A 15741-nucleotide genomic window follows, 5' to 3' on the forward strand; every position below is an offset into this window, starting at 1 on the left:
CTTTTCCGTAAATTCTTACATGTTCCTCGCATGTTATGTAAGCAAAAAAGATTATTGTGACCTTTACATTCAATGAATTTCAAGAAAAAGAAGGCTTTTAGATTTGTAATGCTACTGGTTATGTCATTATCACCTTATGCAAATACTTTGTAGCTCCATGCTTTCTCCTCTTGAATTTCTAACAAGCCATTGCTATATGTTTTCTTAAACATAGTTCAATCATCAACTTTAAAATGTCTTTCTCATAAGATATATGTTTTTTAATTTCAACTTTAATGTTACATTTTGGGTCCAAACCATCTCCCACATGTCTTTCTCACATTTGCATTGTTTCTTCACTGCAAGACAACTAACTTCAAAGCCTTTAATGCATTGCTAGAAGATGCAGTCAACATGATTCAACAGAACACCTGCAGAGAAAAATGGGCAATCCTCTCTGTATCTTTTCTCCTCTTTTTTTTAATAGACTTCATGAATTTGTTTGGCCTATCATTGTTGCTTTTAAACACTATGACTTTTGCACTTTTCCTTGACCTTTGCCTGTGCTCTTTGTGCAAGAATTCAGAGCTCCTTTGCATCATTTTTGCTTGTGCTCTTAATGCTATGTAGATTTGTTTGCATTTAAATTAATAAACTACTTAGACATAAATTTGTTGAAATGTTCAAAGGTCGCCTCCCGTGTAGCACGGGCCAAAGGCCAATTAGAGGAACCATAGAAATCAGGCTAGTAACTTGTATTTTTTACTAGATGTGAAAGTTTATGCTTGTATTTGTTAATTGTTTTAGTTATCTAGGATTAATAACTATATAAGAAAAAAGCTAAATACAAAAAAAAATAAAAAAAAATCAGAAAGAAAGGATAGTCATTGAAATATAAATTAAAAAATTATTAAAAAAACTCTTATTTTTAAAAACTCATGGACGAATGAACAAGAGCAAGCTGCGTGCCGACTTTATTTTTTTAAAATGTAACTGGTACAAATGAAAAAACAGGATATATGTTTTTTGGATTCAAAAACTCATTTTCAACTTATTTTTACCCAAAACACCTAAAAAACCATAAACACCTTTACAAAGAAAAAAGCTAAATACAAAAAAAATAAAAAATCAGAAAGAAAGGATAGTCATTGAAATATAAATTAAAAAATTATTAAAAAAGCTCTTATTTTTAAAAACTCATGGACGAATGAACAAGAGCAAGCTGTGTGCCGACTTTATTTTTTTAAAATATAACTGGTACGAATGAAAAAACAGGATATATGTTTTTTGGATTCAAAAACTCATTTTCAACTTATTTTTACCAAAAACACCTAAAAAACATAAACACCTTTACAAAGAAAAAAGCTAAATACAAAAAAAATAAAAAATCAGAAAGAAAGGATAGTCATTGAAATATAAATTAAAAAATTATTAAAAAAACCCTTATTTTTAAAAACTCATGGACAAATGAACAAGAGCAAGCTGCGTGCCGACTTTATTTTTTTTAAATGTAACTGGTACGAATGAAAAAACAGGATATATGTTTTTTGGATTCAAAAATTCATTTTCAACTTATTTTTACCCAAAACACCTAAAAAAAACATAAACACCTTTACAAACTCATAAATAGCCTTAAAAACAAAAAAAATCTAAAAACCTGAAATAAAAAATCTTCCTGAGTTTAGATCTAGTTTTTTTGGCCATTTTAAGGTCACAAAACACATAAATAAAACCCCCTCACAAAATAAAATCCTTTGACACCAAGATCAACTATTTTGGTGGTCGGAATGGGTAAAAACACTGATTTTTTCTTTTTATTGTTAGATTCTAGTGATCTTTCTCCTCTGTTAAATCAATGACTAAATAATAACAAAAAGAAAATTTTATGCCAAATTTTAATTGAAAAAATATTGAGGGATTGAATATATATAGTTTGTAAAGTTTGAAGAATAAAGTAAATATTTTGTGTGAATTTTGAAACTATCATCTATTTATAATGTGTTTTTTATTTTGATTTTTTATTTTTTTATTTTATCTTCTATTAGTAAACTTGATTCAATTATCTTTGATTTTGGCTTAAAAAAATACAATTGTGCTGGAAAAACATAATTCAGGACCAAATAAAAAAAAATATTAGAGGAAGAGACATGACTTTTGATGGGTATATACACATGATTCATATCCATATACTATATTGACTTGATTAATTAAAAGTCTTTTATAATGGCGTTACGTTTACATTTGAGACTTGGTTTTTCTGACACCGTTGAAAGAGATGGGCATAACCACTACATGTGTTACATGTGGGATCAACGTGATTTGGCTCCATCTTCATTTTCTAGAATTAAAATCTAACTTCAAAAATGGTTTCAAAATAATTCTTAAATGTTACATGTGGGATCAACGTGACTTGGCTCGATATTTATTTACTAGAATTAAATTTTAACTTAAAGTATTTTTGCATTTTAAAAGTTTTTGAAAAAAATTATATTTTTTATTTAATTTTTTCTTTGTTTTAAATTAATTGTTTTTTTTGTTTTTAGATCATTTTAATATGATAATATCAAGAAAAAAAATATAATTTTAAAATATTTTTAAATAAAAAATACATATTAGTATATTACAATAGCAATAGCAAAGGAACTCTAAAACCCATAACTAACTTATAGAAATCATAGTTTTGAAACCCGACCCGGTCATCGACCCGGTTAAGTGATCGGGTCACGGGTCAGATGGGTTGACCCGGGTCAACAAAAAAAAAACAGAGACATAGAGAAGACAAAGAGACTTGTGACCTTCCTCCAGCAAAAGGGAACTTCAACTTCCCCTCACCGTAGGCTGTTGATCCAACCAACAAATACAAACCCAGAGAAACCAGGACGAACAGATAAAAGCCACAAAGAAGGGGAGAACCACAAACAGATAATACAAAAAAACACAGACGAAAAATGAACTAACACAGATAATATAGAGAGAGACCAAGAGGAACAAGAACAGAGAGAGACAGAGAGAACAAGAGAAATAAATAAATAAATAAAGAGAAGACAAGCAGAGAAAAGCAAGAACAGAGGTGAAGTGAACGAAAAACAGAAGTAAAGGGGAAGAAAGTAACATTGGTTAGCCAGCCCTCCATCACCATCGCCTTCGTCTTTAAGTAGCAGCTCCAGGTAAGTCTTTCTTTCTCTTTCCCCCGCTTTCAATTCTTAATAATAATTGTAATAATAATAACAAACATGGATTGTGGATCATAAGGAACAGCGAACGAAAGGCCTATTGTCATATATATAATCGATGGCAGCAAGTGAAAGAAGGATTATCGCAGAAATTGAGGTGCTAGGCTGAAATTGAAATTGATGCCAGAAATGAGAAAACGGCCAAGAATAAAGAAAATAGAGAGTGAAAGAAGGAGATTCAAACCTTTTTCGCAGAGATCAATGGTCAGACGTTCGCTGCTCCTCTGCTACTCAGCTGAGTTTCAAAGACAAAGAGTAACATTAATTAGGTTTATTGCTTCGTTCTTCTTCTATCTTCAGTCTTCAACGTTTTGGCATTTTAGATGGCAAAAAAAGACGTCGTTTAATGACAGTGAAAATAAAACAAAATTGACCGGGTCTCACCCGGGTTTGGCCGGGTGGACCGAGTCCCGGGTTTGGCCCAAGCAGGTTTTTGCCTCAACCCGGACTGGTCCCAGGCCCGGGTCGACCCACCGGGCTGGTCCGGGTTTTAAAACTCTAATAGAAATACTCTTACTGCCTTTCCCTTCCTCGTTAAAAGTTAAAACCCAAAACATGTTAAGATGATGATAACAATTTGCAGCTTTCTTAGCCAAAAAAAAAAAAAAACTATTCGAATCTCAATTTTATAATGTTAGAACAATGAATCGAAACAATTCAAGCATTAGAATTCATGAGATTGAACTGAGTCTCTTAACTCAATTTGAACTTGTTTTCAACTCGCTATCATCAAATTATGATAAGTAGATAACTCAGTTTCAAAGCATTACCATTAGTATTCACGGTGTTATAACCTAGTAGCAACTCACCACTGTGAAACTCTATCATTATAAAAAAGATATTTGAGAATATGATAGTTGTTGTTTTTTAAAGTGTTTTTCATCTAAAAATACATCAAAATAATATTTTTTTATTTTTTAAAATTATTTTTAACATCAGCACATCAAAACGATAAAATATAAAAAAAAAATAAACAAAAAAATTGAATTGTCATGAAACTTGTTAACATGTAATTAGGAAATTAGAGATTATCTTTCTATATAGGAAAGTAGGAATCCTAAAAGATATACATTGATGTATTCCATAGAATAGAAAATGTAAGCTCCACAAAATTCTACCTATAAAAGGTATTCCTCAAGGAGAGAAGAATAAGAAACACTATTAAAATAAACCCTTAAACCTTAAACTTTATCATGGTATCAGAGCAAGGTTGAAAACAATTCCTTCTTAAAACTTTTCAGCCGCCACTTTAATCTTCATCTAGAATTGGTCTTGAAACAAGGGACTAACCATGGATGGCACAAATACCTCTATTATTCCCATAAACCATACACCAATCTCTGTTGAAACACCCAACCTAAACACCTTACCCTTTGGATTTAAATTGAATGAGACAAACTTCAAAATCTAGTCACGGATGATTGAACTCCATGCTGCAGGATTAAACAAGCTCAGCTACTTAACTGGGCAGAACGCTAGAGTGGAAGAAGGAAATTCTGGTCACTCAAAGTGGTGCATTGAAGACGCAGTGGTGAGAGGATGGTTGCTGAAAACTATGGAGCCTCATCTCATTGGCTTATTTATATACCTTTCATCTGCCAAGGAAATCTGGGATAGTGTCACTCAAACATTCTATAATGGGGCTGATGAATCACAATTCTATGAGCTACGCTGCAAGGCCACAAAGACGAAAAAGAATGGACGTCTAGTTAATCTGTATTATGCAGAACTTAATATCGTCTGGCAGGAAATTGATAAGCGACGACCGATTAAAATGATGTGTTCTGCAGATCTTAGAACCAGACAAGAAGAAATTAAAAAGGATCGGATCTATGACTTTCTCGCAGGATTGGATGAGGTATTTGACTCAGTACGGAGTGATCTCCTTCGCATAAAATCTATTCCAAGTATTGAAGAATGCTTCAACACTGTTCGACGGGAGGCTCAGCGTCAAGTCACCATGCTTGGAACAAAGAACACTAGTGAAGGTTCATCTATGGCAATGATTTCCAAAACCACCACCTCGTCTAACTTGCGCACTCTCTGAGCTGTTGAGGAAGCAGAAAAGGATAAGTTACTTTGCAGTCATTGCAATGGAAGTCGTCATACCAGAGACACTTGTTTTGAGATTCATAGCTACCCCGAATGGTTCCTAGAAAAATGAAAGCAAAGTAAAGCAAGAAGCAATAAACGTCCAGGCCAAGCAAAATTAGCCAATACAACCGAACTTCCTTCTAGTATTGCTGCCATGGCAATAGGCCAAGGAGACCATACTAAATCGGGTGAATTACTCTATTTAGCCAAAACAACTGACTCTGTTTCGGCCTCAGGTAAAACAAGAGTGGTTTTGTCTACATCCACAGTTCATTATACAAGTTGGATCATTGAATCGGGTGCCACAGACCATATGATTTACAATAAATCATTGTTTCAATACATGACTTCTCCATCTAAGGAAAAAGTCATGACAGCCAATGGGGAATTTACTCCCGTCATTGAAGCAGGATAAATTGTTCTTACTCCTAATCTTTCACTATATAATTGCCTACTTGTTCCGGCACTTTCAAACCACCTATTGTCAGTTAGTCAAATTACAGAAGAATTGGATTGCATTGTATTAATGTTTCGCACTTTTTGCTTACTTCAGGATATCCGGACTCAAGCGATCATTGGACGTGGTACTAAGAGGAAGGGGCTATACTACGTAGATGATGTTGCTTCAGGTCATGTCCATCAAGTTCAGAATCATCATGTTAACATCCACAAGAATATTTGGTTGTGGCGTCATCGGCTGGGCCACGCCTCCTTCGGCTACTTAAAAAAACTATTTCCATCCCTATTTGATGAGATTCCGGATCCTAGTTATTCTCTTAAGTGTAATGTTTGCATCTTGGCCAAGAGCCACTGTACTTCGTATCCTGTAAGCTTGACTAAAAGAATAAAGCCATTTGAATTAATCCACTCTGATGTCTGGGAACCTGCCCCAATTACTACTCAATCTGGAATTCGATGGTTTATTATGTTTGTCGATGATTGCACCAGAATGACTTCGTTATATACTATGCAACACAAGAGTGATGTGTATAATATATTCCCAATTTTTTACCACATGGTTCGCACTCAATTCTCCCTCCCGGTTAAGATTATTCGATCAGACAATGGTGGAGAATATCTTAACTTTGAACTCTTGAATTTCTTTCAAGACAATGGTATTCTCCATGAGACTACTTGCCCACGCACTCCGTAACACAATGGTGTGGTAGAACGTAAAAATAAGCATATCCTTGAAACTACTAGAGCTCTTCTCATTGGTGCTCATGTTCCTCAACATTATTGGGTTGATGTTGTGACCTATACAGTGTATCTCATAAATCAGATGCCATCACAAGTCCTCTCTTTCAGCACTCCTTTGCAGGCTCTAACTCAACATGTTAAGATTCCATCCCTACTACATTTAGAACCTCGTGTTTTTTGATGTGTAGCGTATGTCCACCTACAGAAAACTCAGCGCATAAAACTGGATCCATGCGCAGTACGTTGTATGTTTCTTGGCTTTCATCCTCACCAAAAAGGGTACCAGTGCTACCGTCCTTCTTCTCATCACATGTATGTCAACATGGATGTTACTTTCTCCGAAACAAAATATTATTTCTGTATGAATCCATCCACCTCTGGTCCTCAAAGGGAGCAGCTGCAACATGAGAACTACAACTGAATTGATCTTCCCTAACCATCCGAGCAATCTGATTCAAGGGAAGGAGAGGAGTCCAGTACACGCATAATTAGTAGTGCAAGGGAAGGAAACACGAAGCCCAATTCCAGTTCACATAACAGCAATCGTGCAGGGGAAGGAAACACAGAGTCCAGTCCATGTGACAATTTACATAACAGTAGTGTTGCAGGGGCAGGGTATATATAAGAACAACATGATAATCAAGATGAAGCAACCCCTTCCTCTCCACATATCCATGTTCAAGATCGACCGGATATTCATGAGGTAAGTAACACTGAGAGCCCTTCCTCTTCCCCTTTATTACCTGCTCCATGTTACTCTCTTCCTCCTAGGCAGAATCATGGGAAGGCACCTGACAGGTACTCTCCAAATGGAAAAGAAAGATATACAATCACACAATATGTCTCTACACACAAACTGCCACCACAGCATCAAGCCTTCGTAAAAGAGATGGAGAATATAAAAATACCTACAAAGGTTGAGGAAGCCTTACAGAACCCAAAATGGGCAGAGGCAATGGAGACTGAAATGGATGCACTACAAAGAAATGGCACATGGAGTATTGTATCACTCCCTTTAGGAAAAAAAACCAGTGGGTTGCAAATGGATATTCACCCTCAAACATAGAGCAGATGGGACAATTGATCGATACAAGGCAAGGTAAAGCATGTTAGTATCCAACATTAAGGTCCATGTTAAGTTTATATTATACTTATTCTTACACCATTAGTGTACCCTTTTCACCTTGACATAATTAACTTAGCAACACATAATGAAAGAAAGAAACATAAATAAACAAGGAAAGGAAATGAAAAGCATAAGCAAGAAATTAATATAAGCAAAACTTAAGCATTACAAAATATAAAGAGAGAGCAAGAGCATGATCTTGATCTGAACACCAAGATGCCTAAATACATGGCAAATGCCTCCTTTTATAGGCCAAAATTCGGAACTATTGATTTGTTGACTAATTGATGAGTGGGTGGCCACATCTTGACTTGGTGACAATTCTTATCTTCTTGTCTGCCAAAACCGTCATTGATGACGTCATAATTTGAACAAACTTAAATCATGAAAGTTCTAGGGAATTGTCTCATCTTTCCAGGATAAATATTTGAGATCATTTGGACTTCTAGAACTCGAGATATGGGCTGAACACTGAACAGTGTCTGGGTTGCAGGACAGATTCGGGCTTCTTCATTGTTGCTACAATTTGGACTCGAAAACGGCCTTATTAAATCTTGGGCTCCGCATGAAAGTTGTAGGTCTATGTCTTACCTTTCCATCCATATAAAGTAGACCTAAATCCGAGATCTACAGCTCTATATATAGCCCGATTACCGAACAATGTTCCAGTTTGGACTGCACCAACATCTCTTTTCTAAGTTTGGCCATCTCTTTGTCCTTTCAATTTCAGTACTTCAACTCATCAATCAATTCTTTCATTTATGTGATAGGCCTGCATTTAAGATGAACATTTACCATAAATTAAAGGTATCTTATATTATTAGATACGTTATTATAAAACATGCTTTAGTTAAGGAGTTATTGATACTTCAAGTGCAAAATAATGATATAAAACCTTGATAAAAATGCACTTTTAAGTACTAATCACACCCCCCAACCAGCTTATTACTAGTCCCTAGTAATCAAAGCGTTAAAATAGAAAAAATATTTGCAAATTTCACAAAGCAAGGCATTCATCATTCAACTTCCATTAATCTATCCAGATAAACAAACTCTCATTAAATTTTATATATCTGCTCAATACCTCTTAAACAAAATATTATTAAACCTTCCTTTTTATGTGCTCAATGTATGAAAACATAGATGATGGGGCTTTTATTGGAAGAAAACAATATTCTGTTCTAATGTTTAAGGTTAACTTTCTTGGGTTGGGATTATTATCTTTTTTTTTTTTTTTTTTTTTGGTATTTTTTTTCAATATATATACATATACTTAAAACACAATGCATCTTTAACCCATGTAACGAGCTTTCGGCTAATGACTCCCAGACCAGTTGGTCTTAGGGCATTAGGTGTTGAGACACCCCTACGAGCTTAGTAACTCGGGTTGCAGATACTGATACGTAGATAGTGCAATGTTTGATTCCCTTAAGCTTTTCTCCTTAACCCATGTAACAAGCTTTGGGCCAATAGCTCTCAAGTCAGTTGACTTTAGGGTATTAGGTGTTAAAACACCCCTTCGGGCTTAATTGCTTAGGTTAGGGAGGCTACGAAACCAAACTTATCTACGCTTTTATTATCATCAATTTTTGTTGTTGTTTTTTTTTTTTTTTTTTTTAAATTATAGACTATCCCTATCCCTTAGTTGTTACCTTTAACAAAAGAACATAAATAATGTAATAATCCAATGTGCAACCCACAATCATATGTTAAAGTGTGTGTGTGAAAATGAAGGTTTAAGAATACTTGTTAAATGAGTATATGAGCAGAATCAAGTGATAACAATGCGAGAGTTTGTAAACCTGAATATTTCAAGAAGTATTCTAATAGGCCTTGTTATGAATATTGCAAATGACCATTAGAAAATGTTTACTAAGATGCGTCTCAAGAGTCAATAAAATTTCCCCTTACTCTGCCATCCTAGTAAGAACAGTTTAGCCAAATGGTTTTTTTTTTTTTTTTTTTTTAAATACTACTACCCTCTCCCCCCAACCAAAACGAGACATTGTCCTCAATGTCCTAAGGTAGAAAGATAGAGTATAGAAGACATCACCTGAAACAACGAACACTGACAAACCTGAAACATACTTAAACAAATATAAGAAATAACAAAACAAAATAATATGCTAATAATAAAACCAAAAGACACAAGGATTCACAAACGAAGGCTCAAATCCAATCTAAGCTTTTTACGGCTTTCCGTAGTTGACCAATTTATGCGACTCATGGAAGGATCAATTACAGGGGTGAAAGATTGTAGTTTGTCGATCAATTGTTCAGCAGTAGCAGCAGAGATTATGATTTGTCGTGCCGAAGATGTTAGAAATTCCTGTTCCACAGCTTGATCAAGAAAAGACAACAAATTATCATAAAAACCATTAACATTGAGCAAACCTATATGTTTATGGTGAATGTGAAGTTGGGCCCAAGAGGAAATATGAAAGATCTCTTCCAATGTGCCCAAACCACCTGGTAAGGCAATGAAGGCATCAGCATGGTTAAACATTGCATTCAATCGATCAGACATTGTGGAGACCTGTAGTTCCTCTCCAATTGTTCTTCCAATGATGTCCCCTTTTGTTAAAGCTTCGGGGACGACCCCCAAAACTTGACTACCTCCTAAAAATGCAGCTATTGCCACACCCCCCATTAACCCAAGGCTGCCTCCCCCATACACTAAATGAATCTTTTTCTCAGCTAGTACCTGACCAAGATGATTTGCTGCTTCCAAAAAAGCTATTTCCTTCCCAGGACTGGATCCACCGAAAACACAAATATTTTTTATGTGATAACTTGAGGGACCTGCCATTTCTACACACTTCTATATCTGTCTAATGTAAGGGTTGAGTAGAAATGAGGGGAAGGAAGAGAAGATTTTATAGATGAGGATTTGAAAATGCAATCATATCACCTAGATATAGGCCAGCTGGAGTCTCACACTCTCTCTCTCTCTTTATGTATTTATTTATTTATTTATTTTGAAAAGCATGTGTATGTACAGGTAGTTGTGATTGTGGCTCACATCTTCCCTTGGTTTTACGTCCAAGAACGGCTTAAACGCCCTCTATGGGTCGGGGATAGGCTTCCCATCCAGTTTTCTTAAAAACTGGCAAACAGGGTCTTTTTTAGTCAGATTCCCAAGACTAAGTCGATCATGTTCTTTATGGAATTGTGGCCATAAATCATGAATAGCACGATGCACATCTCCACTAGGATGCGTCTCAAGGGTTAATAGAAGATTATCTAAAGACCCCTTACTCAGGCCATCCTTAATGAATTGTATTTTATCTTCACGATTTATAGATACCATTCCTAAAGAACGACATGTTGCATTACAAGTCCATCTAGCACATCGGTGACAGACTTTCAGTCGTTTTGCACGACGTTTCTTTGCAAAAGTGCTTTTACCTGTTCCAGGCATGTGTGAAATGAAAGAATTAGAGGACTCACCTGATAATCGGACCTTTGCTTCAATCAGCCAATGAATATCTTCAGGAATTCCATGATTCATTAACAACCTTAATCTTGCACACCTAGCACGGTAAATTTTTGTAATCGCATTCTGAGGCAGAGCGGGAAAGTACTTTTTCAATTTTTCAAGAGTGGTGTCCATTTTCAAATGAGAATTGGAGAAGAGAGTCAAAGAAGGGAGAAAGAGCAAAGAATTGCACAAATATACAGATATCAGTTATTATGGGAAACTGAAAGAACCGACTGAAGTCACGGAGTACCGTTATCCGCCATTTGACCGGGGTGAGAGAGACTAACAAAACAAAATTCACACCAAAAAGAAACACAAAACAATGTGAGAAAAACAAAATACTCAACCTTTATCTATAGGATCATTCAAACCAATGGATTCATTTTCACTAGGAAAATTATCAAAGTAAGGTTTCAAACGATGTCCATTTACCTTGAAAACATTGTCATTCTTTGGATTCTCGATATCACAGGCCCCATATGGATACACACGTTTCACAATAAAAGGACCGCTCCATCTTGATCTTAGCTTTCCAGGAAATAAATGGAGTCGAGAATTATAAAGCAAAACTTTTTGACCAACATCAAATGTTTTTCTCAAGATTCTCTTGTCATGAAATTCTTTGATTCTTGCTTTATGAATTTTTGAATTCTCATATGCATCATTTCTTATTTCCTCAAGCTCATTTATTTGTAACTTACGCAGCTGACTGGCATCATCAAGGTTTGAATTGAAAGCTTTAATAGCCCAATAAGCTTTATGTTCAAGTTCCACAGGCAAGTGACAAGGTTTTCCATAGACTAGTCTATAAGGTGACATACCTAATGATGTTTTATAAGCAGTTCGATAAGCCCAAAGTGCATCATTAAGTCTTAAAGACCAGTCTTTCCTATTAGGGTTCACTGTTTTCTCCAAGATTTGTTTGATCTCCCTATTAGCAAGCTCTACTTGTCCACTTGTCTGAGGGTGATAAGGGGTGGCAACTTTGTGTGTGATTCCATATTTCTTCATTAAAGACTCAAATGGCTTGTTGCAGAAATGTGTTCCACCATCACTTATCATGGCTCGAGGGATTCCAAATCGACTCAAAATATTTTCTTTTAAGAACTTTATTACTATTTTGTGGTCATTGTTTCGACTTGGAATTGCCTCTATCCATTTTGAAACATAATCTACTGCGACTAATATGTACAAGAAACCAAATGATGGAGGAAATGGACCCATGAAATCTATACCCCAACAGTCAAAGATCTCAATGACAAGAATAGGATTTAAGGGCATCATATGACGTTTTGAAATAGATCCCAACTTTTGACAATTTTCACAAGTCTTGCAAAATGCATGTGAGTCCTTGAACATGGTGGGCCAGTAAAATCCACTTTGAAGGATTTTTGCAGTGGTCTTTCTTGATGAGAAATGACCCCCACATGCCTCAGAATGACAAAATTTAATGACACTACTTACCTCATTGTCAGGAATGCATCTTCGAAATATTTGATCAGGATAATATTTGAATAAATAAGGGTCATCCCAATAAAAGTTCTTTACTTCATTCAAGAACTTTCTTTTGTCTTGGGTACTCCAATGAGCCGGCAATTGTCCTGAAACAAGAAAATTAACAATATTAGCATACCAAGGCATTGTAGAGACAGAAAATAAAGATTCGTCAGGAAAGTAGTCATCGATTGGTGTGATGTCAGATCTCGAATCTGTTGTCAATCTTGACAAGTGATCTGCGACAACATTTTCGGTGCCTTTCTTGTCTTTGATTGTGATATCAAATTCTTGAAGTAACAAAATCCACCGAACCAATCTAGCCTTAGAATCTTTCTTAGAAAGAAGATATTTCAATGCTGCATGATCACTAAAAACAACAACAGGTGAGCCAACAAGATAAGACCTGAATTTTTCACATGCAAATACTACTGCAAGTAATTCTTTTTCAGTGGTGGTGTAATTCATTTGAGCACTATTCAAAGTTTTACTTGCATAGTAAATCACATAGGGTTTCTTATCTTTTCTTTGTCCCAAGACAGCACCCACGGCATAATCACTAGCGTCACACATTATTTCAAAAGGTAATGACCAATCAGGAGGTTGAATGACAGGAGCAGAAGTAAGCAGGTTTTTAAGTTTAACAAAGGCTTCTTCACAATGTTCATTCCATTCAAAAATATTATCCTTTGTTAGAAGGTTACTCAAGGGCTTAGATATCACACTAAAATCTTTGATGAACCTCCTATAAAAACCAGCATGTCCTAAGAATGATCTAACATCTTTAACAGATTTTGGTGTTGGCAAGTTAGCAATTAATTCGATTTTAGATTTGTCAACCTCAATTCCTTTGGATGAAACAATGTGACCAAGTACAATGCCGTTTGTTACCATAAAGTGACATTTTTCCCAATTCAGTACAAGATTCTTCTCTTCACACCTGCTCAAAACCTTTTCTAAGTTAGTTAAACAATCATCAAATGAATCGCCAAAAACAGAAAAATCATCCATAAAAATTTCAAGAAAACGTTCAACCATATCACTAAATATACTGAGCATGCATCTTTGAAACGTGGCTGGTGCATTACATAATCCAAAAGGCATCCTTCGATATGCAAAAGTACCAAATGGACATGTGAAAGTAGTCTTCTCTTGATCTTCCAATGCAATTTCAATTTGGTTGTAACCTGAATAGCCATCTAGGAAACAATAAAATTCATGACCTGCAACTCTTTCTAGGATTTGATCCATGAAAGGTAAAGGAAAATGATCTTTTGTAGTCATTGAATTTAGTTTCCTATAGTCAATGCACATGCGCCAACTAGTAATAGTCCTAGTTGGAATTAACTCATTTTTCTCGTTTGTTATCACAGTGACTCCAGACTTCTTGGGTACAACTTGGGTAGGACTTACCCATTTGCTGTCAGAAATAGGATAAATGATTCCATTCTCTAGAAGCTTAATGACTTCATTTTTCACTACTTCTTTCATATTAGGATTAAGCCTTCGTTGCATTTCTCTAGAGGGTTTAGCATTTTCCTCCAAATAGATCCTGTGTGTGCAAATCAAAGGACTAATTCCTTTTATGTCAGCTATGGTCCATCCTAATGCATTTTTGTGCATTTTCAGAGTTTGTAATAACTTACCTTCTTGATGTGCATTAAGTCTGGAAGAGATTATTACCGGAAAAGTTTCATTTTCTCCCAAAAAGGAGTATTTGAGATTGAATGGTAACGGCTTCAAATCCGGTTTTGGTGGTTGAACACTTGAAGGTATGGAATCAATTGATCGTGGTGGCAATTTCTCAATTTTCGGTCTCCAACTATTTTCCTTTGATTCTTCCTGAAAATAAACCATTTGCAAATCTTCAGATTCATCAATCTCAATTTCACTGGAAGTGGTTTGAAATTGGTCATGAACTAATTTTTCAGTAAAGTCCACTTCCTGTAAATCATTATCATCTCCAGGTTGCTTGCAAATGTTGAAAATATTCATCTCCAATGTCATGTTTCCAAAAGATAGCTTCATCAGTCCATTCCTACAATTAATCAATGCATTAGAAGTTGCAAGAAACGGACGTCCTAAAATAACAGGAAATGAATTACATGCTTCAACAGGTTGTGTGTCCAAGACAATAAAATCTACAGGGTAAATAAATTTATCGACTTGTACTAACACATCTTCAACTATTCCTCTAGGCACTTTTACAGATCTATCGGCAAGTAAAAGAGTCACAGAAGTTGGTTTTAACTCACCTAGATTGAGACTTTGAAAAACTGAATATGGAAGTAAATTCACACTAGCTCCAAGATCAAGTAAGGCTCTTTCAATTTTATGTTCTCCAATAAAGCAAGAAATTGTAGGACAACCAGGGTCTTTATATTTCAATGCATTATTGTTCTGAAGAATGGCACTTACTTGTTCGGCTAAAAAGGCTTTCTTTTTCACATTCAATTTTCTCTTCACAGTGCACAGATCTTTCAAAATTTTAGCATAAGAAGGAACCTGTTTAATAGCATCCAACAAAGGTATATTGATCCTTACCTGTTTGAAAGTTTCAAAGATTTCAGAGTTGTGATTAACTTTCCTTTGTTTGGTCATGGCATGAGGAAATGGAAGTGCTGGCGGAGAATCAGTCTTTTCTTTGCAATGATCAGATTCAACCCCTTCCTTACCCTCAGAGATTGACTCATCATCATTCTCACAAGGTTCAAGAATGGGTTTTTCAATAACCTTACCACTGCGAAGAGTGATGACTGATTTTACGTGATCCATGTGTTGGCTTCCCGAACTACTTGCATTTGCATGGTACTGCCCCTTGGGATTTTGTTGTGGTTGAGATGGAAACTTACCTTTCTCTTGGAAACTGAGAGCAGATGTGAACTTTGCAAGAGTATCTTTAAAATCTGTCATGCTTTGACCAAGTTGAGTGTTAATTGCCTCTTGCTTTTCCATAAATGCATGCAATGTTTCCTCAAGATTTCTTCTAGGAGGCGGAGCATAAGGAGGTGCATATCCATGAGAATTTTGGAAATTATGGTGTGCTTGAAACGGTGGCTGTGAAGTTTGAGCATTATTGTTCTCACTCTTCCAATTGAAATTTGGGTGATTTCTCCAACCAGGGTTGTATGTTT

This window comes from Populus trichocarpa, chromosome 10 (genome assembly GCF_000002775.5).
Source record: "Populus trichocarpa isolate Nisqually-1 chromosome 10, P.trichocarpa_v4.1, whole genome shotgun sequence".
Classification (NCBI taxonomy): Eukaryota; Viridiplantae; Streptophyta; class Magnoliopsida; order Malpighiales; family Salicaceae; genus Populus; species Populus trichocarpa.